We start from the raw sequence: 25,162 nt of genomic DNA, 5'->3' as shown, positions 1-25,162 counted from the left end.
AACCTTCTTAAAATGTTGCTGGATTTATGCAGCAGTTCTTATAGGGCAGGTCTACTAGTGATGAACTCCCTATGTTGCCCTGTTTTTCTTTATCTGATAACATCTTAATTTCTTAATGTCTTACTTTCTCTCTCATTTTTAAAGAATAGTTTTTCCAGATATAGAATTTTTGGTTGACAATGTTTTTCTTTCAGCCTTTTAAATATGTTGTCCCACTGTCTTCTGGCCTCCATGGTTTCTGAAGAGAAACTGGCTGGTAATCTTACACATGAGTATCCCTTATACATAGTGAGAAACATCTCAGTTGCTGCTTTCAAGATTTTCTTTTTGTCTTTGGCTTTTAACCGTTTGGTTATAGTGTATCTCAGTGTGAATCTTTTGAGTTATCCTGCTTGGAGTTCATTGAGTATTTTGAATGTTTAGAATCTTGGTTACTAATCAAATTTGGGACATTTTTACCATCATTTTGCCAAATATTCTCTCTGTTCCATTCTCTCTCCTTTCCCTATAGGACTCTCATTGTCCACATGTTGGCATGCTTGACAATGTCCTACAGGCCTTTTAGACTCTGCTCATTTTTTTCCCATTCTTTTTGCTTTCTTTTCCTCGGACTGGACCATTTCAATTGACCTATCACTGGTTCTTGCTTCTGACTGCTCAAATCTGCTACTGAATCCCTCTAGTGAATTTTTTATTTCAGTTATTCTACTTTTCAACTTCAGAATTTCTATTTGGTTCCTTTTTATAATTTATATCTATTATTTCTATTATTGATATTCTCTATTTGCAAAGACATAATTTTCATGGTTTCCTTTAGCTCTTTAAATATATTTAAGACAGCTGATTTAAAGGCTTTGCCTAATAAGTCATATATCTGGTCTTTCTCAAGAATGATTACTGTCACTTTTTAAAGTCCATACTTCATTGTTTGAGTGTCTCATAATTTTGTGTTGAAAGGTGGATATTTTGCACATTATAATACAGTAACTCAGGAAATTCAGTTCTCCACATCCCCATGGTTTGTTGTTGCTGCTTGTAGTGGGTTGTTGTTATCTGTCTGTTTAGTGACTTTTCTAAAGCATTTTTCTACAGTCTGTATTCTTTGTTATGTGTGGTCACTGAAGTCGGTGTTCCATTAGCTTAGTGGGCAGCTAGTGTTATGACAATGATTTCCTTAAACAACTAGAGCCAAAAATAGAAGCTGAAGAAAGACAAAGAAAAATTATTCCCCTAGTGTTTTCAGATTGGCTCTGTGTTGGGACACGCCTTCAACGCATAGCAAAGCCATTTACAATTCTGCTTTGGTCTTCACTTCCTGCTTGCATGGAACTTGAAAGTCAGCCAGAGGTGAAAGCCTGGGGTCTTCTCAGGACTTTTCTGAACATGTCTACCTTCCTAGCAATGAGCGTTGTCTTCTTGATTCCCCAGTATATGTGGGAACTTTTCAAAGTCCTTATTCCCCTCGTGTATCTCCTTTTCTAACCTCTTTCTTCCCTGGCTTTTTTGATATGTCTATTGCTTGTTCTGACTGTTATCCCTTGCCCCAGGCTGCTGCAGCCAATACTTTTACCTTTTAATGCTTTTGGCAAATGCCACCTGAGAAGCCATGCCAGCCCTGGAAACACTTTGAATCAGATGAAACAAAGGCAACTCATCACACTAGTCCTTAAGGGAGCCCCCAGACAGGCTGAAACACACAATCACAATTATTTGAGAAAAAGGTCCATTTAGTCCCTCTGGCACTAGCAGCATGCACCTGGAATATGGGCGACCATCTTGATAACTGCCATTCATCTGGGGGATGGCAGATGAGGGATAGCAAGTAGGCAACTTAAAATGCCACAGCACTCTCTTCTGCAATGCATCAACTTCTTCTTTCTTCATTAACTTTTCCATGGCTGTCATAAGCTTTCGACTATATGCAGAGTTCTGTGAAAGTTGATTTTGACAGTTTTCGCCAGCTTATTAGTTGTTTTTGTGGAGAGATAGACCTTGAAGTTCCTTATTCTGCCATTTTTGGTGACATCAATTGAAATAATTCTACAACTGACTTGATAGATAAGAATATGTTTAATTTTGCAAGTGTTCCATGTGTGCTTGAAGGGAGTATGTATTCTCTACCTGTTGTATTGTGTTATTTATATATCCATGTGTCCCAGCTCATTGTGTCAACCAAAATTTCTATATTCTTCCTAATGCTTTTCCTGCTTGACAACATTGCTAAGACATAACAAATTTCCCACTAGGATAATAGATATTTGTATCTCTCTCTGTAATTACTTTAATTTTCATTTTATGTAGTTAAGACTGTGTTAACAGGTGTTTGTGGATGGGGATTTATTTCTTCCCAATGAATTTAATTTTATCATTATTCAGTAGCCTTTGTTTTGTTTTGTTTTGTTTTGTTTTGTTTTTGAGATAGTGTTTCACTCTTGGTCTATGCCTAGGCTAGAGTGCAGTGGTATGTTTAAAGCTCATTGTAGCCTTAAACTCCTGGTCTCAAGCACTCCTCCTGCCTCAGCCTCCCAAGTAGCTGGGACTACAGGCATGTGCCACCATGCCTAGATAATTTTTAATTTTCTTTTGTAGAGACAAAGACTATATTGTCCAGGCTGGTCTCAAATTCCTGGGCTCAAGCAATCCGCCCACCCCAGCACCCAAAACACTGGGATTACAGGAAGGAACCATCATGCCCGATATATTGGTCAGGGTTCTCTAGAGAGACAGAACTAATAGAATAGATATATAAAGGAGTTTATTAGGTATTAACTTACAGAATCACAAGTTCCCACAATAGGCTGTCTGCAAGCTTGAGGAGCAGGAGGGCCAGTCTGGGTCTCAAAACTGAAGAACTTGGAGTCTGATGTTCGAGGGCAGGAAGCATCCAGGACAGGAGAAAGATGTAGGCTGGGAGGTTAGGCTAGTCTCTCTTTTTACATTTTTCTGCCAGCTTTATATTCGCTGGAAGCTTATTAGATTGTGCCTGCCATAACTAAGGGTGGATCTGCCTTCCCCAGTCCACTGACTCAAATGTTCATCCCTTTTGGTAACACCCACACAGACACACCCAGGATTAATACTTTGCATCCTTCAATCCAATCAAGTTGACACTCAGTATTAACCATCACACCTGACCAGTAACTTCTTTGTATCTTTAGTATATGTCTCTTTAAAACAGCATCACATGGATCTTTTCTTTTCAAGTCTAAATATCTTAGCTTCTTCGACTGGCACCTTTAGTCCATGTAATGAGATTATTGACATATTTGTGTTAAATCTATCATGCTTTGTTTTTTCTCTTGGTATTACCTTTACTATGCTTTTTTTGTCTCTTCTTTCTTGATTTCTGCTGGATAGACTGCTATTTTTTTCTCATTATGTTTTTCTCCTCTAATCATTTGGAAGTTAGTTATATGTCCAATTTCTATTATTCTGAATTTTTTCTAGAAATTTAAAAATGAATACAGAGCTCAAAATTCAGCAATATTTTTACCCTCTTCCTGAGCAATACAGTATACTTGAGAACTCTCATTCCTATCATCATCTCTCCAGACATACAGGCTATTTTTGTAATGTATTTAGTTCTAGTTTGTTTTTCTTAACCTTACAAGATATTATTGTCAGTATTTACCGTTAATATGTCTTAGCATTACCTCAATATCTATCATACTTTTTAGTCTTCAATTCTGCTTATATCTCAGGCCTACCATTTGGGTTCACCTTCCTCCATGTGAAGTATATCCTTTAAATTTTCATTTTTTAAGGTCTGTTGGTAGCAAAACATCAATTTGAACTTTCTTCCTTTGGGAATAAAATTCTGCAACCAGATCAAGTATATGTCTATGAGTCAGCAAAATTTTAGACAGTCACCCATATACCTTGCATCTACCCTGAAAGGAGGAAGTTAATAAGGCAGATTTGGGATTTGGGAAGTAGTGGGGTTAGGGATGAAGAACTATAAAAGTCATAAAACCTGGGGTAACCATATCTCAGTGTTTTCCTATTATTCTGGTCAAATGATTAATAACATTCTTTTCATTCTCAAAAATTTATGATTCAGATAACAAATTATACGGTTACTAGAATAAAGTCTGTACGACCTAACCCTTAGTCGTCCTGCCTTCTAGAGCCATGCTTTCATCTTCATTCAACTAGCTACTTGAATAGCATGGAGTAACTTGTGGCAGTCCAATATTACCATTGAGAACAACCAGAAAGGCAGATCAGGAGAGAGCTGCTGAAGCACGAAGGATGAGGGGCTAAGATTCCATGGAGAGATTAGCTAACAGTAGTTAGCTACTTTTTAATAGTTACAAGAGCATTGGCCAAGGCAGGGAATCTGTATTTTACCAAGGTAGGAGGTCACTGCCAGGAGACAGAGAAATCACTGTTGATTGGTGTTGTGGGAATGAAGAGACAAAATTGGAAATTGGAAGGGCCAAGCCCCCAGCAAGAAGAGAGGGCTGGAGAACTGAACCTACATATAATGAGTTTCCTCTTCAAAACACTTGCCGAATTATGCAGCTGCATGGGGGCAAAGGCAAAAAAAAAAAAAAAAAATCAGCCTCTTAAAAGCAAAGCTGTGGTTTTAGCAGCCTTTTTGGTTTTGTTCTTGTTTCATAAAGAGTCAAGAGTTATAGTTCATGACTGCTGGGAGAAAATTGAATAATTTTTAGAAATTGTTTCATCCAGGCCAGACACAGTGGCTCATGCCTGTAATCCCAGCACTTTGGGAGGCCAAGGGGGGCAGATCACGAGGTCAGGAGATTGAGACCATCCTGGCTAACACAGTGAAACCCCGTCTCTACTACAAAATACAAAAAATTAGCCGGGCATGGTGGCGGGCGCCTGTAGTCCCAGCTACTCAGGAGGCTGAGGCAGGAGAATGGTGTGAACCTGGGAGGCGGAGCTTGCAGTGAGCTGAGATCACGCCACTGCACTCCAGCCTGGGCGACGAAGCGAGACTCCATCTCAAAAAAAAAAAAAAAAAAAATTGTTTTATCCAAAAAAGAACATAAGCCAGGGGGACAAAATAGCAGAGAAAAAAAGCAAGATAGTAGAAGCAAATTCAAATATATCAATAATTACAATAGATGTTCCAGTTCAAAGACAAATTATTGTCAAACTGGGAAAAAAAACTGTATACTACTTATATGTGACACATCTTTAATGTAAGGACACAGAAAGTTTGAAAGAAAAAAGATGAAAAGAGATACACTATGTGAATACTAACCAAAAGAATGTTTGCAAAGCTCTGCTAATGGAGAAAGCAGACAAATGGACAAAGCAGACTTTAAGGCATGAAGCATAATTAGAGATAAAAAGAGAAATTTTTGAAATAATGAAGGAGGGTTCAATATACATAATAAAGATACATTATTCATCCTTTGTAATTTCCTCAGTATTTGCAAGAATTCCCAGAGTAGAGTATGCTAATATTCCCTTGGCTGTTACTTGTCACCCCTCCCTCCTATTTATTGCACACAGCTCAATTCCTGATTCATTCTTGTCATGTTGGCATCCTGTCCGCTTGCTTCACTGCTTTATCCAAAGGGCAGACATAGCCATCTTTCTTCATTACTCACAAATGCAACACTATGGCTTGTAGCAGACGATTGCTCAGGTTTGGGGATGATTAAAGGGGATTACTGCACAGAAAATGAAACAACTTTAAACAAGATAACAGAGTTACTTAGTTGTTTTTTCCAAAGGGGACTCCATCATAGTCACATTTTCCCAAGCCTGGTCAGCCATCTGTTGCTGTCTTATTTTCTCTTTCCCCTGGATTCCAGAACCCTAACATTCTATCCTTCAATATGCCATGAGAAAAACTAAAAAATTCCTATTTCATTTTACAGTAAACTTTTTTCTGCTGCCCCTTTGTTTCAAGTTCACCCTTCTAATCTTGTAGATTGAATGGATGTAGGGGCTTGCTAGGGTAACAGTCCATCACAATATCCTTCTAAGTACAGCAGCAGTCTTCCTTCCAATGTGTGATCTTAGGATGTGGAATCAGTCCAAGTCTTAAAAGAGCATTACTTCATCCCTTTATTTTCTGCTACAGATGCCAAACGAGATGGAGAGAGGGTGAGTAGGAGCAAAATTTCTCATGAGGTAAGAAGAACAACTTCTCATGGGATCTATAGTACAGGATTTGCTTTTGTGATAAAGTATTATCTTCTGTGAGATTTTTGAGATGAATAGAAAGAAAAGATGAACAGTGGGGAGCAGGAAAGCCCGTCAGATATGTTGGAATACAGAGTATTTCAGAGCTTTTATTTGCAGACGAGCTGCTTATTACTGATAGGCCAAAGGGGGTCGCAAATTTCTATTATAAAGGAATTTGGAAGAATACACTGATCTCTTAATGAAGTTTGTAAATTAAGAAGCCAATGGCCAAAAGTGAATATATAAATGGCCAAAGAATTTCAAAATGAACAGTGCTGAAGTTGAAGTTTAGGAGTTCAACTCCAAAGAGAGCCAAAACATAAAGTTTAGGGGCAGAAGAAGAATCATAATTGCTGGTTTAAAATATTCAGATGGAGGGAGGACGCAGAAAGTAATGAGCCTTAGATGTTGACAGAATTGTAACTCTGTTGGCTCTTTACATGAGATTTCAAGCCTGCTAAAATCTCACCCGCCCAGATCTCCCTTCTAAGGCAATTTGGGTCTCTGCCAAACTTTGGTTAATAAAAAGAGTCTACAGACTCCTCCGAACACAGAGCTGCAGCTGTTCAGGGAAGAAATCAAAACAAGATCACAAGGTAAGACTGAATATTCTGGGAGATTTTTAGTCAGATTTTGCAAAGTTAAACCTTGGGAACCATGGAGAACTGTGTTTTTTTTTTTTTTTCCTGAAAAATAAATGATAAGGCCAATTTGTTATTATTGCTAATAGCAGTAAAAGTCAATGACAATAGCTGTTACTAACTTATAATTCCATTTGCTTTCCTTTGGGTGATTTGTAAAATTAATAAATTGCTGAAAGAGATTGTAATAGTTTTTATAGTAAATTCTGCCCCCTCCATGAAACTTTATTTTATTTTATTTTATGTTTTTTAAGAGATGGGATCTTGCTCTGTAGCGCAGGCTGCAGCACAGTGGCGTGATCCTAGCTCACTGCAGCCTCCAATTCCTGGGCTCAAGCAATCATCCCATCTCAGCTTCCCAAGCAGCTGGAACTACAGGCACACGCTACTATGCCTGGGTAATTTTTTTAGTTTATGTAGAGATAGGGTCTTTGCTTTGTTGCCAGGCTGGAAACTTTATAAAGCAAGTTGATAATTCTACTTCTAACTCCTAATGCTTACTCAAGACAAACATGCTTGCAATTGTTTACAAGTGGTTTTCAGTAAAAGGGGGACATCGCTAAGTGTGGTGGTTCAAGCCTGTAATCCCAACACTTTGGGAGGCCGAGGTGGGTGAATCGCCTGAGGTCAGGAGTTTGCAGCCAGCCTGGCCAAGAGGATGAAACCCTGTCTCTACTAAAAATACAAAAACAAACAAACAAAATTAGCTGGGTGTGGTGGTGGGCACCTGTAATCCCAGTTACTCGGGAGGCTAAGGCAGGAGAATCGCTTGAACCCAGGAGGTGGAGGTTGCAGTGAGGCAAGATCATGCCATTACACTCCAGCCTGGGTAACAAGAGCTAAATTTCATCTCCAAAAAAAAGATGGAAACTTTGAATAAAAATTAGCTTCACAAAGAGGATTAGAGATGCACTAAATGAAGTAGTTTGGAATTGTTCTTTTGTTCTTTTTTCTTAATGGGACCTGACCCTGGACTTTAATCTCTGATCTGCACAGACAAAACCAATTCACTGAAACCATGGCACGGCAGTGAAGAGTTTAATTGACACAGGGCCGGCCAGCCATGCCACAGAGGATTCAAAGTTATTATTCAAATCTCCCCAAAAATTTGGAGGCTAGGGTTTTTCAAGGTTAGTTTGACGGGCAAAGGGCTTAGGGGAATAGGTGCTGCTGATTAGTTGGGAATAAAATCACAGGAATGTGAAAAATGGTCCTCGTGTATGCACTGAGTCTATTTCTGGGTGGGAGCCACATAGTCACTGGTCATCAGAAATGCAAAAGCCTGAACAGACATCTCTGAAGGTCAATCTTAGCTTATACAATAGTGATGTTATTTACAGTAGTCACTGGGGAAGTTGCAAATCTTGTGACCTCCAGAATAATGGCTAGTAATCATTTTACTATGCCTACATCTTAGCAGAATTCAGACCCCTCTCAAACTCCTAACTTGGTGGTCTTTCATTATTTTTACCAAGGTGGTTTACTTTTGGTGAAGGGTTATTATCATTTAAACCATACCCTAAATGTCTCCCAAAGTTAGCTTGGCCCAAGCCCAGGAATGACCAAAGGCAATATGGAGGTTAAAAGCATGATGGGGGTTGGTTATGTCAGATCTCCTTCACTGTCATAATTTTCTCACTGTTATTTCTCACTGTCAGTTTCAAATACAAGAATTGAGAGGTACCACCCCCTCAAAAATAAACTTTTGTGGAAAAACAAGGAATTGATACCCTAAGTGGAGAAATTCAAAAGCTCATCAGTTTTGCTACTATTCTTCATTTACAGACTTTCCTTTGAAGATTGTTTTCTTTTCTTTATTCCTTGCTTTCTGCCTCCTCACAATTTTCTCTACCTTTTCTTTCCGCACATGAATATATGCCTCCAGACTATTTTAATTAAGAAAATAGCACAAATCCAAAAGTATGTCCTGTGGCTGCATACAAGTCAGAGACTTGAGAGTGAAGTGTCTAGGGCAAAGACCCGTATTTCCTCCTCTGCACTGTGCTTCTCCCGCTGAAGCATCCTTCTGTGCCACACTGGGGTCCTATACTGTTTCCAACATTCTTACTTATTGCTTCTCAAATTTGTCTTTTGAATACTTAATGCTCCTCTTTTGATTTCCACCCAGAAAATGTACCTCTCTGAGTTCAGAAAACTTCAGAATCCTCTATTTCCCAAAGTTTAGGGTGATTGAACTGAATCACACAGCTCGGTATCGTCTGAAACAGTTAAGAACTTCTAGCACAAGCATCGCACTTTCCTCAGCGCATATTTCACATTTTCTCCATTCTTCTCTGAAAGGATCCTGGACCTTCTACCAATCTTTGATTGGTTACTTCATAATTGATTTCTTAAGCAATCTAGATGTTTATCTCTTTCACATCATTGTTTAGCTTACAGTATCTACAGCCAGAAAGCACCTCTTTCCCTTTCCCATTTATAGAGAGAAAAGAATCCTGAGGCAAACTTTCACTTAGGGGTTGAAATAGCCAGAACTGAAAATAATGGAAGAGATTGAGAAACAGGAAATGTCACTCTTGGCCAGGGTTTCCCAGTGATTAAGGAAATAGAGCTTACAACTAACTTCGGGGAAACAGGCATGAAATTCAATTGTGAAAAGTTAAGCTCCATCAGGGAATTAAATCATTACAGGGAAATACTTAATAAGGGTCAGCATTGAGAGAATATATATATGCATATATATACACACATATATATTCTCCCTATATATATTTTTTTCTCCCTATATATATGTCCCCATATATATATCCCCATATATATATGTTCTCCATATATATATGTTCTCCATATATATATATATATATATGTCTACATCAGAAAATATATATATCAGTAAATCTGATACCATAAGGGTTTTTCTGGAGATGTCAGTCAGACTGTGCCAAAATCAATGTATCTTTCATTCAAGTTGAAATTTTGGCAAACATGGTGGAAATCAAGAGGTTCATTGGAATTCACCTTCTTTGTATCTCAGTTTGTAGCAGGAACATTTAGAAACATTAAGACCAAATATAAACTCCTGGAACAGCAGAAAGAAATGGACCTTAATTCTATCAACAACAAAATGATTGGGTTGGGTTCAAGAACTTCAGGAAATCATGGTAGAACCTCTAATCTCTTCGGTTTCCTGTAGATTCTCTGGCGCTGATGTCTGCAAGCAAAAGTAACTTTTAAGGGGACACAACCTTAGTGGGCCTCAAAAAGTTCAGGCAAAGTTCAGTATGCAGGGAGTGGTAAGGGGGAGTGAGGAATTGGGGGCGCTTCCTCCCTATAGTGGACTCCTGGCACATGCTGCTCATGTTATTATCGGTAGATTACAGTATACCTACGAAGGTATTTATTTTTATTTTGTATTTTTTAAGTGAAGAGTGCAATATAGCATAATAGTAAAGACACAAATTTTTAGAGGCAGTCAGGCCTCCAGTCCATCATCCATCATTGACCAGCTGTGTAATTTTGGATCTTACTTAACTTTCCTGAGCCTGAATTTTTTTCTCTTGTGTAAAATGTGAAACAAACAAGCAACAAAATCCCACTCAAGACAGGTGTTGTGATGGGTAAAACAAGTTAGAAGCAGTCATCAAAGGTAATTTATTAATCACTGACCATTTACTAAAAGTGAGACATTTATCTTCCACATTATCCCTCACAGCACCTCTGTGAGGTAAATATTAGCTCCATTTATGAAATTGAGACAGTGGGATTTGAAAAGATTGTAGTACTAACCCAAAATCATAAAGTCGGTAAATTTCAGATCAGAGATTAAAGTCCAGGGTCAGGTCCCATTAAGAAAAAAGAACTAAAGAAGAATTCCAAACTACTTCATTTAGTGCATCTCTAATCCTCTTTGTGAAGCTATTTTCTTATTCAAAGTTTCCATCATTTTCAAATATGAAAATATTGATGAAGTGACATTAAAACCTTCTGTCTATTTCCTTCAGGGCTACATTCACCTTTTGCCCTAGGGAAAGAGTTCCTGCCAGCCATTGTTCTCTTCTGTAACTTTTTTTTGCCATTCCCATTGCTATTTCCAGAACTAAGGAGAAGTTCACCCGCAAACTTGGCTGAGTTCTTTACTTTTAATCAGCACCCAGTTTACATCTAATTCCCCTCCACTTTGAACATTCCATAAATTAAATGATTGTCATAATTTTCCCTAGCCATATTAGTGCATCTGAGACCTTTTGCAATGGTAAGAATGTTTTGCTCATTATTTCCGACATAGTTCCTAGCAAAGATTCAATATTTCCTTAGAGTTTAACAGAACTTCATAGTTTTGTGTGTCTGCTGTGCTCAAATCTCAGCCACTCTAACTTCTTAGCCTGCTGGCTTATTACTGGCAATTGTTTAAGAAATGCTATTTAAGCTGTTTGTAATTTCTTTTTAGAGGACTATATGCTTTTCTCCACTTGTTCTTTTCTTTGGAGAATTATTAGACCCAAACATGAACTTCCTCAAATCTGAATTTATTAGTTCCAAAGTTTTTCCTCCCTAAATTTTATTTTTCCATTATCTCTTATACATACATAGTATTTGTCCACATTCTTTAGCAATCCTGTTTAACAATACTTGATCAGTAGTCAGCATAACTGCTTCATATTTGTAAATTATTGTTATTGTTGTTATTATTATTATTTATTTTTGAGACAGAGTCTGTCACCCAAGCTGGAGAGCAGTAGCTCGATCACAACTCACTGCAGCCTTGACATCCTGGGCTCAGGCTATCCTCCCACCTCAGCCTCCTAAGTAGCTGAAACCACAGGCATGTGCTGCCTCACCTGGCTAATTTTTTTATGTTTTGTAGAAATGAGGTCTCACTGTGTTGCCCAGGATGATCTCAAACTCCTGGGCTTAAGTAATCCTCCTGCCTCAGCCTCTCAAAGTGCTGGGATTACAGGTGTGAGCCAATGTACCTGACCCATAATTGTTAAGTTTCCTTTAGTAATATTTCATTCTAAACTTTTGAACAAGTTTCAGGCACAGAAATAAGTACCAATATTCATTCTGATGTAATTTAGTGACTATCTCCAGCTTCCTGTTTTTTCCCCCATAAGAAAAAAGGTCCATATAACCTGCATGTATGGTGGCATTATTTTTTCTTCACTGACTTATTCAAGAGCCATATGGTTTGTGGAACCTTAATCACAATTGTCAGTATGTGGTGGTCATTTAATATAAAAAATTAGATGCTATTAACTCAAAGGAGTATAAGCTGTTTTACAAAAAATGTTTGGAGGATACCGTGCCTAGGACCTGACAGGTAATGCTTACATCTGGCTGTCCAATTATTATTACTTTCCATTATGTCAAGTGGAAGAATTTCTGCTCAGTGCTATAAGGCCCATGAAAGCAGACTCAACATTTAGAAGCATTAAGGTCATTTGCACAGTGATGTGACAGAAAAAAATATTTTTAAGTCTTTATATTTCTTAATTCATAAAGGTATAAAACTTAGAAGTCTATTATTTTGTCAGCATCCAGTTTTTTTCTAGGCATTTATGGCAAAAGCTGGAAAAAGGGCATCTGGGTTTAGACCCGCTGGTTCTCCCTACTATCTAGGTGGAACCATGCAGCAACTAGTAACCTCTAGAATGGCAGTTCGCTGTACATATTTTATGAAAAGTGTCTTGGCAAAGGAAAGGCTACCAGTTATATTTATTTCTCTGTGCATCAGTGGGTACACTCAAGAAGAAGTCATATCTCTCCAGAGTGGGAAAATAATTTAGCCTTATCTTTGGGTAGAAGAGAGGTGTTTAACAGAGTCTTTTCATTTTAGTAGCTTTCACACTAAGCCCAGCTACCAGGTAAGTAAGGCTGAGCCAACTAAGAATTCCACAGAGAAATAATGAAGTCAGCAATTTGGGAAATAGCTGGAGTAGCCCATGAAGGAGGCAAAGTGAAAAGCTTGTCATACCATGGTGGTCAAGCTTCCAGACCTTTGAGTTGCATTTTCAGATCACCGCACAAGGCAGTTCTGTTAAAACTTTATGGAAATGAAATACCCACTGTGCAGATTGTGGCTTATTTTATTCAGATAAATGACCAGGAAGTTTCATATCTATGAGAAGAAAGCCTCTGTACTCTTCAGTTTTAAATGGCTTGTAATAATCAAATTTAATTTCATCTAACAATGTTGTGTGTTAGCAGGCAGCCATTTTCGTTGTACAAGAAAATCTCATGCTTTCTACCCAGGTGATATTCAAAATATTTAATAGCTGGCATGGCATTAGCAAAGAGAAATAAGAAAGGAACCAGCCTTGCAGCATACCAGCTAAATACCAGCACTGAGAGGGACTCTCATTTTGGCTTTTGACTATGCCAGCTAAGTTGAATGGTGTGGCAGTGAAAGTGTTGTGGAATATATTACGTGCTTTACAAAACTTTTAATAACCTGTTCTATAATATCAGTTACTTCTGTCACTATTCAATAAGCATATCTCAAACATGAGAAAAAAAGCCTGCAAAAGTTATGCTGTCTGTAACTTTAGTCTTGGCACAAGGAAAAACTTTCACATATTTTTTGTTTTAGTCAAATTGTCACAATTTAGCACATGGAATCCCCTTTATACTAGCCCACTTGTTCTTTTAAAATATAACCACAGAATTTTAAATAATACATTCCTGCTTTCAGGCCGCAATTTCTTTTTAATTTTGAAAGTGTTGATGTTGTATTAACTGATTTTTTTTTTACTTGGTAGCTACATTTGTTCCTGGAGGATAGGGAACAGTTGACTTTATGAGTAGAATGTTAACTGAAGATTGATTTTCTTTCTTTCAAGCTTTTTAATTCAGAAATATATCATACACATAAACTAATATATAGAATGCATATGTAAGTGTAAGTTCTGGAGAAAAATAATAAAACAAATAGCTGTGTATTTATCATCCAGTTTAAAAAATAGAATATTCCTTATACCTTTGAAGGCTCCTCTGTGTCACTACCTAATTGCATCTCCTTTGGTTTCCCCCAGAGGTAACAACCAAGAATTTGTGTCTATTTTTCCTTCCTTTACTTTAGGATTTTATGAAGTTTGATTTTCAAAGTCTTGGCAATTCATTTCATTTTGTCACTATTTGTCCCACAATGACTTAAGGCATGATTTACATGTATATGATATTCCTAATCATTTTATAGACAAATTTATATACACAAAAATTTTTTGTAAATGAACGTAACTGATGTTTTACTGTTTTGCAAAAATGGAATAGTAATAACAGTACTATTACTGGTAATCTGCACTTTTTTTTTTTAAAAGAGTACCTCAAAGAGTTACTTATAAGTTTTTAAAATCTTGTTCTGATACAAAAGATTTTCAGTTTATTTTTTCTATTTTTTGATATATCATGTTTTTCTATCATATATAATATTATTTTCTTGATTTTTAGCACAGGAATTTACATATCCATGTTATACTAAAATTTTCTTTAAGACATAACATTATTTAAACATTAAAATGTTTAAACAATTCAACCATAAAGATATTATTAAGGCAATGTCCAGAATACATTAGTTGTTTGCCATTTCTTTAAAGGATTTAGAAAAAGTCAGTGCAGATTATACTTACACGAAAAATAAAGATAATTTATATCACTTGATATACTTTTAGCTGCAACTGGGGAACACAGAACTGAACAAGGCTTAAAACGTAAGGACACTTTTTGCTCGCTTAATCAGAAGTTTAGTCGGGCAGTTTCAGAGTTGGTGTCAAAAATCAAGGATATCATCAAGGACTCAGGGTCTTCCCACCCTTCTACTCTACCATCCTCAGAGCATCTATGATCTCTCTTCATGGGAAAAAATGGTTTACCCAGCTCTGAGCATCAGATACGCAGAAGAGCCAAAGGAGTAGAAGCCAAGAAGCGCTTACTCCTCACATGCCCCTTATTTCAAGGACAAAAATGTTCCCAGAAGTCCCAGGCCAAGCCCTTCTCTTGGTCCTAAATTTTAGAGACTAAAGTCCTTCTTTCCCTATTTATATAAGCACTTAATTCATCCTTTCAGAAACTCCTCCTGTTATTCCTTGCTATTTCCTAAAGCTGCCTTCAGATGAAGGCTCCTAGAATCAATTCCAGTAGCATCTAGTGGCATATCTATGTAGTGGGAATAGAACTTAGGCACACTTCCACTGGCTCTAACTATATAACTGTAAAATCTGGAATAAATATCTTATTAATGTTTTATGTGTTTGAGAAATGTGCCATACCCAAATTAGCCTGCTTTTCTACAAAGGAACTAATTTAAAGATATATATTGCATCCTGTTTTGAAGATGGGTATCAAAATCCAAAGCTTTGCCATCTGAAAATCTCATGCTTCTCTTTCAAAACAAACAACAAATCAGCTGATAGGATTTAGAGTACTGCCCAAAGAACTATTCTTGTTAGCATTTGTAATTAAGTCATGCAAACCACTTTAGGCTTTAGAATCTGGGTACTATTCCCAGAATCAAAAGTGACTTAATAGGCAAGTTCTCATCCTTGGTTAAGCAATCTGTTTGATTGTATTGTTGCCAATTTCAAATGCTCTCCTACTTTTTGGCATGTATTTGTGGTGAATTATGCATAGAAATAATTTTTCATGCATACATGCACATACATGCAATAGTATCTTTTCATGAACAAACAGGGTGATACATTTTGATATATCGGCATTACCTACCCTTGCAAATTGTTTTCCTTTGTGGATCTAAGTTATGAACTTTTCAGAAAACAATCCAAGCCAGGTCCAAAGCAGTGAACTCAGGCAGAATAGATTTTTTTTTTTTTTACAGTTTTGTGAATTTATTTGATCTACTGACTCAGGTATATACAATACATGCTGTGGCTTGGCACCTGCCTTTCCCCTGTGTATTTCTCAGCAAAGCCTTTGTATATGCTGAGATTTGCACCCATCTCTTGTCACCCTCACCACCTTCTACAGAATGCTGTGCCAGAACTGATTTCCATGACTGAGATTTAATCACATTTTCTAAAACTTTCTCACACTACCCTCACACTGTGTTATAAGCTAGAAGGAAACAAATCAAGACTGCATCCTCTTACCCCCATCCAAAAAATGTGAGCAGTTTCATTGGTTCCTGGTGATGGGATATTGCCCTGTGTAAGAATGTATTCGAACAATTATTAAATTCTATACATGAAACAAGGAATCACCAAAAAGTTCCATGATAAACTGAAACTCTACTTTTCTTCACATTTTATTTTTCTTTGTTGTTGCTGAATAAAGAAATGGCAGCAGGATAGAGGGAAGAGCAGTCACAACTATTGCTCTGTGAGTTGAGAGACCTGAGTTCTGGTCCTGGCTCCACCACATACCCATTTACTAGCTGTGTGACCTTGGGGAAGACCCTTCGCCTGCTCTGAGTGGCACTTTCCTCATCTGTAAAATAAGGAGTTTTAGGCCACCTCTGCAGTTTTTAATAATGCTCAGTTGACTGCAAGAAGCATCTTGGTTCTGCAAATATCAAATGTTTATTTCAGAAGTTCTAGGGCTACTCTAAGACTGTAAGCTTCCATCCATATTGGATGGGTGATTTTTTTCCTCCTCCAAATAGTTTTATTGTCCTCAGTGACTGACGTTACAATATTCTCTTTTCTCTTTCCTTTTGAAACAAGGTCTCACTCTGTCACCCAGGGGCTAGAGTGCAGTGATGTGATCACAGCTAACTATAGCCTGGACCTCCCTAGCTCAAGCGACCCTCCTACCTCATCCACCTGAGTAACTGGGACCATAGGCACATACCACCATGCACAGCTAATTTTTTTTTTTTACGTTTTGTAGAGATGAAAGCTCATTATGGTGCCCTGGCTGATCTCACTTTTTTTCTTTAATATTCTGCAATTTCATAACTAATATATCAAGATGTGGATTTTTCTTCTCTCTCTCTCTTTTTAGAGACAAAGTCTTGCTCTGTAACCCAGGCTAGAGTGCAGTGACATAATCCTAACTCATTGTGGCCTCAAACTCCTGGGCTCAAGCAATCCTCCCACCTCAGCCTCCCCATCAGCTGGGACTACAGGTGTGTGCCACCACACCCAGCTAATTTTTTTAATTATTTTTTTTTGTAGGGATGGGGTCTCGCTATGTTGCCCAGGCTAGTCTTAAAACTCCTGGTCTCAAGAGATCATCCCACCTCAGCTTCCAAAAGTGCTGGGACTATAAGGCTTGAGCCACCACCCCCAGCCCTTTCTTTCTTTCTATCTGCTTGAAATTCATTGAAACTCTTGGATCTAAGGATTAGGATCTTTCAACAATTCTGGAATGTTGTCAGCCATTATTTCTTTAAATGTTGTTCCATCTCTGTTCTAGCATCTCCTTCTACCATTCCAAATAGTTATAAAACTGTCTCATTTTTCTTCCAAGTCTCTTACCCTCTTTTCATATTTTCCACCTCCAAGTATCTCTGGATTGTATTCTAAGGAATACTTCAGACACGTTCTCTAGGTCACTGACTCTTTTCACTTGCGTTTAATCTTCTGTTTAATTGAACCATTGAGTTTTAATTTCAGTAACATATCTTTTATGTCTAGATATTCTATTTGGATCTTTTTCAAATATACATGTTCACTGTTCATATTTTCAATCTTTTAGAATACTATCTAACAATATTAAAATCAGTTATTTCTGCTTGTTCTAATACACAAAGGCTTTGTGGCTTTCTGCTACCTGTTCCTTTTGTGGGTTCTCACCATGGTGTCTAGTATTCTCGTTTGCTTTGCAAATTTTGACTGCAGACTACTCATTTGTCCTGAAGGCTTTTCTGTGGGAATGTTTGGTGGTTTGTGTAGCAGCTGAATTCTTCAAGATAAGACTTGTATTTGCCTTGGGGCACTGCTAACCTAAAACTACTTTATACTTAATTCTCTATTTCAGGCTTTCGGAAGCACACAAGTAGTTTGATTTCAGACTACAAACCCATGTAGGGGCTGACTTGTCCTGAGAAGGTAAATTCTTAGAGATATGTGTTTCCTTCCAGCAAGGGCTGGAGTTGAGACAGACAAGGTTTCTGGGTATTCCCTTCTGCCGAGTTTATTTATCTTGATCACCCTTCTATTGTGAATGTAGCCCTTTGAGAGTCCAGGTTTATGCAGCAGTTTACTGTTAGACTCTCCATCTTAGACATATCCTGAGCTTTGTCTCCTGGTCCTGATTCTTTATGTAATTCTAGCTCTTTGTCTCTAGGAGATAGTAGACAACTTTAGAAAAAAGCCAAGTTTGCTAGCCTCCCATTCATGCCCCCTCAATGTTGTTTGAAAAGATATTTAAAAATACATCTTGCAGCATTTTAGTTGTTTTTATCAGGAGGGTTGTTCATGGTAACTAATCCATTATTATGCTGGAAACAGCATATTTCATTAAATAACTATAATGAGTAAATATAAATGTAAACTTATGAAGCATATTTATATTAATAAGTTAATGATTTTATCTTCTGTTATCTATTAGGCTTCCATGCAATATTCTTTTTTCAGAAAAGGATTCTACTCTTTACAAAGTTTTGAAAACTTCTTCCAACCAGTAAGTGTAATGCTTTCTCCTTATAATGCTACTAAATCTTCTCTAGCTTGACTACCACTGATGGCACATGAACTGAGCCTCAGTCTATCACCCTCCTTACAGGGTCAAATAATTCAGGTGGAATGGGCCTAATGACATATTTTCAAACTTTTAATTTTGTTTTCTTACCAGTAAAACCTCTTCTACCTAGAAAACTTTCTAGGTAGGGGTTTTCAGCTCTGGATGCAGGGGCTAGGGAGGAAGATCTGGAATGCAACGGATTCGGATTCCTCCACCCCTTTCCTGAAGTACCTCATGAACTCTGAAAATGTTCGCTTGGGGTTTCAGCTATGAGGCCTTGGGCATTTACTTGATCCCTCTGTACCTCAGTTTCCTCATATATAAAAGAGGGATAATAATAATGCTACCCTAACAAGATTGCTGTAATAATTGAATAAGTTAAATATGTGAAGCACTTAGTACAGTTCTTGGCACATAGTAAACACTATATAAGGGCTAATTGTAAAAAATACAGGAGAGCTAGGCATGGTGGCTCATACCTCTAATCCAAGCATTTTGGGTGACCAAGGCAGGAGGATCACTTGAGGCCAGGAGTTCAAGGTTGCAATCAGCTGTGCACTTCAGTCCTGGTTACAGACCAAGACTCTGTCCCTAAAATAAAAAACAAAAACAAAAAAAGGAGAATTTTTGTTTAACTCTACATGCTTTTGCTAAGTATTTCATACTCCTTTGAATTTTTACAAGATTCAGAATTTTTACATTACTTGTCCAATTTTATGTAAAATGCATTTAAAAAGTAAAAGAAGAAAATGATCTCAACTTTAGAGTTAAACTAAAACCAAAGGTCTCTATGTTCCATGTTGTTGTTTTTTTTTTTTTTTCCATACATTGCTTTCTTCTAGCAGTGAGAACTTTCTGAATCCATTAAACAACAGCCAGGCATGGTGGCTCACACCTGTAATCCCAGTGCTCTGGGAAGCCAAGGTGGAAGGATCACTTGAGGCCAGGAGTTCGAGACCAGCCTGGGCAACAAAGCGAGACCCTGTCTCTACAAAAATAAAAAATTAGCCGAGTGTGGTGGCACACACCTGTATTCCTAGCTACTTGAAGACTGAGGCAGGAAGATCCCTTGAACCTAGGAGTTCAGTGAGGCAATGATCATGCCACTGCCCTCCAGCCTAGGTGACAGAGCAAAACACTGACTCAAAAAAAAAAAAAAATTAGCTTTCAGATATTTGGGTACTAAAGAAAAAAACAAGTAAAAACAAAAAACCAAAAAATGCTGCAGACTCTGTGGACTTTTCTTTTCACTATAATTTTGTCCTGCTGTAAGGTTAGTAGAAAGGAGAAGAGGAGATCACAAGGCTGAGGCAGAATTTGTGTGTTTTCTGAGGATGGTACCCTTTGTGTGAATAAGGGGCTAGTGCAGCTGCCAGTATAGAAGGGGCCCTGGGAGAAGGAAATAAATGGGCTAAATGAAGAACCTGTACAGGAGCACAGGAAAGAGTCAAGGAGGAAAATGCTGGCTTTCACATACCCTCCTTGTTTTGAAGACAAGGAAACTGAGACCTGGAGAGCTGTAGGGACTTGAGGGAAAGGAGAAAATCCTAGGTCTAAGCTTGGGAAGGGGATGCCAATCTACCTTTGCTTCTTCAAAGATTACTACAGACTTGATCCACTGGGGCCCTCAAAGTATGTGAGGCATGGGAGGGGGCCCAGGAGGGGAATAAAACAACTTGTACTGAATAATTTGAAATGTTCAGTAGCACTAAAACTGCAGAGCCACAGGCCAGCTGGAAAGTCAGCTTTTAAAAATGCTTTACAAAGAGCACTGACCCAAGAACAAGAAGACGTGCGTTCTATTAGACTGAGGCATTTAAGACTGTCATTTCTGTAAGTCAAAATGGTGAAGTAGTGCCAGCTTCATAACAGCTCAACCAGGGAATCTACCTCCACTGCTCTGCAGATCTTTGGGATTTGGGTAGGGTCCCCACATCTGTCTAGTGGATGATGCCTGCCTTACTTAGTTTATAGGGTTTCTGTAAGCACTGATCCAAATTACACAACATTTACTGAGTGCCTGCTGTGGATAATTTCTGGGGAAATAAAGATGACTAAAGCACAACCCTTGTTCCCAAGGACCTAGCAGTGGAGGAGGTAGGAAAACAAACAGAGTTGGATATATTATTATATATATAATAGATAAGGAAGGGAGAGAGGAAACAATAAAGTCGGCTTGATTGTGGGTTGTCAGGGAGATCAAAACATTTGAATTGGCCTCCAATGGTTAAACAGAGTTTCCCAGACAAAGGGATGAGGTAGCACTAACGAGAGGAATAGTTTGAGCAAAGCCATGGAGGTGTGCAAGTGCATGGTGAATTGAGGAATGGTAAACAGTCTAATTGGTCTAAACGTAGAGAGTATGGAGGGAGGGGTAAGTAAGGTTGGAAAAGTTGATGGGGCAGGTAGTGCCAATGTATAGAAATGACTGGATAAGACCACATCCAGGAAAACCATGGCAAAGCACAGAAGTACTTTACAAATGATAAGTACTGTTTACCTTAAAGACATAAAAGAAAGCTTCCCTAAAATCTCACACTATCCCTCCCTCTTCTCACGAGGGGTTTGGCTTGAGTCATAGATTGATCTACTAGGTATCTTTATAGAGTATTTCCTTTCCCTAGGAGAAGTGTTCTCCCCAGGGTCCAGGAAAGTGGCAGATGGAAACTTTCAGAGTGGTGGAGGGTAGGGGACAGGAAGTGATCCAGATTGGGTGAGGAAGGTGCTGTCTCATTACTCACCAAACTTCTATCTTACCTTTTTCTATATCATGTATTCTAATCTCCCTTAAGAAAGAAGTGAAACTGCTACACCCAAGGGAGTAGAGGATTGGTGTGACGCCCTCCCCTGTGCTCCCATCCCCCGCTTCTCCTCCACTTCTGCCCCTTTGCAAAATCTCCCAGAATGAAGTCATATTGTGTTGGCAAACTTAGTCATAATCCCCATTTCCTCTCCTTATCAGCCAGGACCTGTCTTCTTCCACTGATTCCACTGGTATTGCTTCCAGTACCCAGCAATATGTTCATTCATCCCACTATATCCTCATAGATCCTCTTCCCATTCAAGAGAAACCAAGCTTGACAAGGAGATTAATCAAATATAAGGTCCTGGGATTCAATTATGCCCCATTCTACCAATGTTCTCCATGAACTAAGAGAAAGAGCCAGATAGCCCTAATATCAGATTCTGGCTTTGCTACTTCTTACCTATGTGACGTTTTGCAAGAGCCACTATTTCTTCACTTCTAAAAGGGAGACAATCATATCCAAACTCCAGAATCACAGTGACATTAGAGATAATATACGTAGGGCATCAGTCTTACAGAAGACGCCAAACATTGCAGCTACTACTATCATCATTATCATCATCACCACAACCACCATTATTAAGCGTCTGAATTAATGCAGACTCCTGGCTGGTCTCATCCCTTCCCTCTTATTGCCCTCTATCTGTTTCTCACATGATAGTCACAGCACTAGTTTAAAAATAAAAATCAAATCACATCCTATGTTACTCAAAACCCTTCTTTGGCTTCTCAATGCACTCTGAATGAAATCCAAGCTTCTTCCTTTGGCCTCCAGGGCCCAGCCCAACCAAGCTTCTGTCCCCTTCTGTCTCCAGCCCCTTCACATTATGCTCTCCCCATTGCCCGCTCTGCTCCAGCCACACTAGCACTCTCTGTTCATTGAGCACTGCGGCTTCTGTCCATCTCAGGGCCTTTGCCCCTGAGGTTTTCTCTTCCCTGTGTCTCTTCCCTTTCATATGTTCCTCACGCCCTTTGGGTGCAGTTTAAATGTCACCTTCTCTGACTACACTACCTTAGTACCATTCTACTTTATCTTCTTTACGAATCCAATTCTTTTTTATCACTGTTCATTAATAACATATTTGTACAACTATGTGAATAACTTCTATCTCCCCAATAGAAAGTAAACTCCAGGAGGGCAAGACAGTTTGCTTTGTTCAGTACTGTATCCCCAGCACCTAGCCCAGTACTAGAAGTAGTATTTTATTTATTAATGTTTTTAGGCAGCACTCCATGCTGTAGTACAAGCAAATGCAAATCCAGCATCATTTGTGCCCTCAGGATCTCGAGGAGGTTAGGATTTCCTTACAATCATTCCCAGTTGTGTCTCTTTTCAGAGAATTTACTCTCTAGGACATCAAAGGTCAAACTTTCTCTTTTCTGTGTTATCTAAATTTTCCATAATGAGTATGCATTTTTAGTAAGAATTTCTCATAAACTCAGCATTGTAACAAGACTCATCACAGCAAATCAATCTGATTAAATGAATTTATTTTGAAAGTAAAATTCACAATAAAAGAAGAAAGTCCAACAGCCAACTTAACATTCTTAAAGGTATTAGCATTTAAAAGTGGGAAATTGCTAATCAAAGAGCATTGTCTGACATATAAGAGGTTAGTGATTCAATAAATGATTTTCCAGCTGATCAGATGTAGATAATATGACAATGTGAAATGAAAACATTCATGCAGCACCCCATGAGTTAATGATGGTGGAATACATAGTCCTTGGCATGTAAAGGGTGCTCAATATTTGTTGGATGTAAGTTTCTGGAAGATTTCTTCAGCCAAAGAGAAAACTACGCAAATTTGCATCTTTGAAAATGACAATACCTCATATATTTCTCACTGTTGTTGTTGTTCAGAGGTGAATGACCAACTAATGAATTTCTATTTAAATTATTTTATTTAATTATTATTTCTTGACAGATTAAAATCTTTCAGGTTGTTTCCCTAATTTAAATGTATGTCATTTCCTCTGGGATGTTCCCCACACACACACAAGCACACTCTTTACTCTCTCCCTCCTTTTCCTTCAAAAGCACTATTTCCTATGATTATCTAAAATGTGACTTTCCCCTGGTGATGCCATATTCTTAAAACCCACTCCATTGTCTTGTGTGCACATTTCCCAGGGCTAGTAGAGAAAGCCTTTCTAACCCCATCCCCAACCCCGGGCCCAACTACTTAAACTAATGTCTTTCCTTTCTGGTCACTAGGGACCCTGACCTCCTTTTCTGTTCACTATTGCCTCTGCTGCTGTCACCCTTGGTGATTTCATTGCTGTTGTCACCCTTAGTGACTGCTTTGACTCTTTAACACTCCTCAGCAGTTCACCCAAAAAATCTCATTCTGACCACCATCATCATCAGAACATCTTTGTCTCTAAGATAAGGAACACTGGAATTCTTCTGTTTATGAACAAACTCCCATCTTTCTACTTCCTCCACTCCCATTTAAAAAATTCCTTTTTGAACCATTTTTTAAAATTGTGGTAAAACATAATATAAAACATACTATAAAATTTACCATTTTGACCATTTTTAAGTGTACGGTTCAGTGGCATTCACATTGTTGTACAACCATAACCACTCTCCATCTCCAGAACATTTTTTTCATCTTCCAAAACTGAAACTCTATGCTCACTGAACAATAACACCACATTCCAAAGTTAATTCCTTTTTATATTCTCTAAGGATCTGTTTCAGATTTTTCCCACTTATCCTTAAAACTTCAAACCAATGCTTATTTCTCTTAATCTCTGTCTCTTTCAGAACCTACATTACAAAGATTGAAGCCATTTTATAAGACCCTTAAGTTCACATCCCTAGACCTTAAAACTTCACATGTTCTCTCATTCTCTCACTAGTTCCGCCTCTCCTGCAGGAAGAAGTGTGCCTCCTCCTTTTCAAAGCTGATCCTTCTACTTGTGTTCTTTCCCCCTCTCTTCTGTGTCTCCTCTGGAAATATTATATAAGTTTTCCTCTTTTCATTGGCTACTTTCTTTCTGCATTGAAGCATACTCAAGAGTCTATCACATCCCAATATAAACCTCAATATTAATGACAATAATAATAACAAATATATTGAGTTTCTACTGTGCTAAGTGCTGAAAATATATCTTCTCATTTAATTCTCACAACAACCTAATGAGTTAAATTATGAAATTATTATGGGTAATATAACAGTTATTATTATGAAAATTTTCATTATTATTAAGAAACTGAGGCTTCAGAGACATCAAGCAACTTGTCCAAGGTCACCTAGCTAGTAAGTAGCATCTTCCCTCCTCCACACTACTGTGTAAAGATACCATTCTTTCTTTCTTTGTTCCCTTTCATTACTGTATTATACTTCTTGGAAATGTCTTACTTCCTCCTTCTCCACTCTGTGCAGTCCAGTGCAGTTGTTTTGAGATTCCCACCATACTTAAATGACTCCTCCAATGTCTCTTAATCTTCATCCAGGTCTCTATAGTACTCATTACCAACTGTTCCTGCTTTTTGAGACAGTGTTCTCTCTTAGCCTTCATAATATGAACTCTTCTTTTTTCTGCTTCTCTGTCTGGTCTTCTTGTTAACTTCGTTTCTCCTCTTTCCCCTTACATGTTAGATATCCCAGAGTTTCATCTTCTCACAGCTTTTTCTTCCTGCTCCACACTCAGCCAAGACAATCTCATTCACTCCCACACAATAAACTATCATGCCTTCACAAATGAAGAGCAAATCCACATGGCTCAGTTTGGCCTCTGGCCACCTAGTTCCAACTCCCTGCTGAAATGTCCACATAACTGTTCCTCAAGTACCTCAAACTCCATCTGCCCCACATCAAACTAATTCCCTGTCCCTGTCACTGAACTCCCCACCTGAGTTTCCTATTATTAACCACTGGAATTATGTCCACTTCCCTTCAGCACCCTGCTTCCCCTCATCCCCAGTCCAGAGCAGGTA

General features: G+C 38.2%; 1 protein-coding gene across 3 annotated transcripts in view; it reads left to right on the top strand.

The window, feature by feature from the left end:
• The first annotated feature begins 6,675 nt into the window (after positions 1-6,675).
• The window catches only part of IL33 (interleukin 33), a 41,985-nt gene continuing 23,498 nt past the window's right edge, over positions 6,676-25,162 (top strand). The window contains exon 1 of one of the 3 annotated variants that reach the window (XM_001142136.7): positions 6,676-6,764. The gene's annotated coding sequence lies outside the window, so the exon portion shown is untranslated. Of the gene's footprint in view, positions 6,765-7,188; positions 7,208-18,296; positions 18,348-25,162 lie in introns of those variants that run through there. The other 2 variants (XM_054658663.2, XM_016960574.4) reach the window with 2 other exon arrangements.

This window comes from Pan troglodytes, chromosome 11 (genome assembly GCF_028858775.2).
Source record: "Pan troglodytes isolate AG18354 chromosome 11, NHGRI_mPanTro3-v2.0_pri, whole genome shotgun sequence".
Taxonomy (NCBI): Eukaryota; Metazoa; Chordata; class Mammalia; order Primates; family Hominidae; genus Pan; species Pan troglodytes.
The sequence above is the reverse complement of the archived record's forward strand: the minus strand, read 5'-3'. Positions and strand labels throughout refer to the sequence as shown.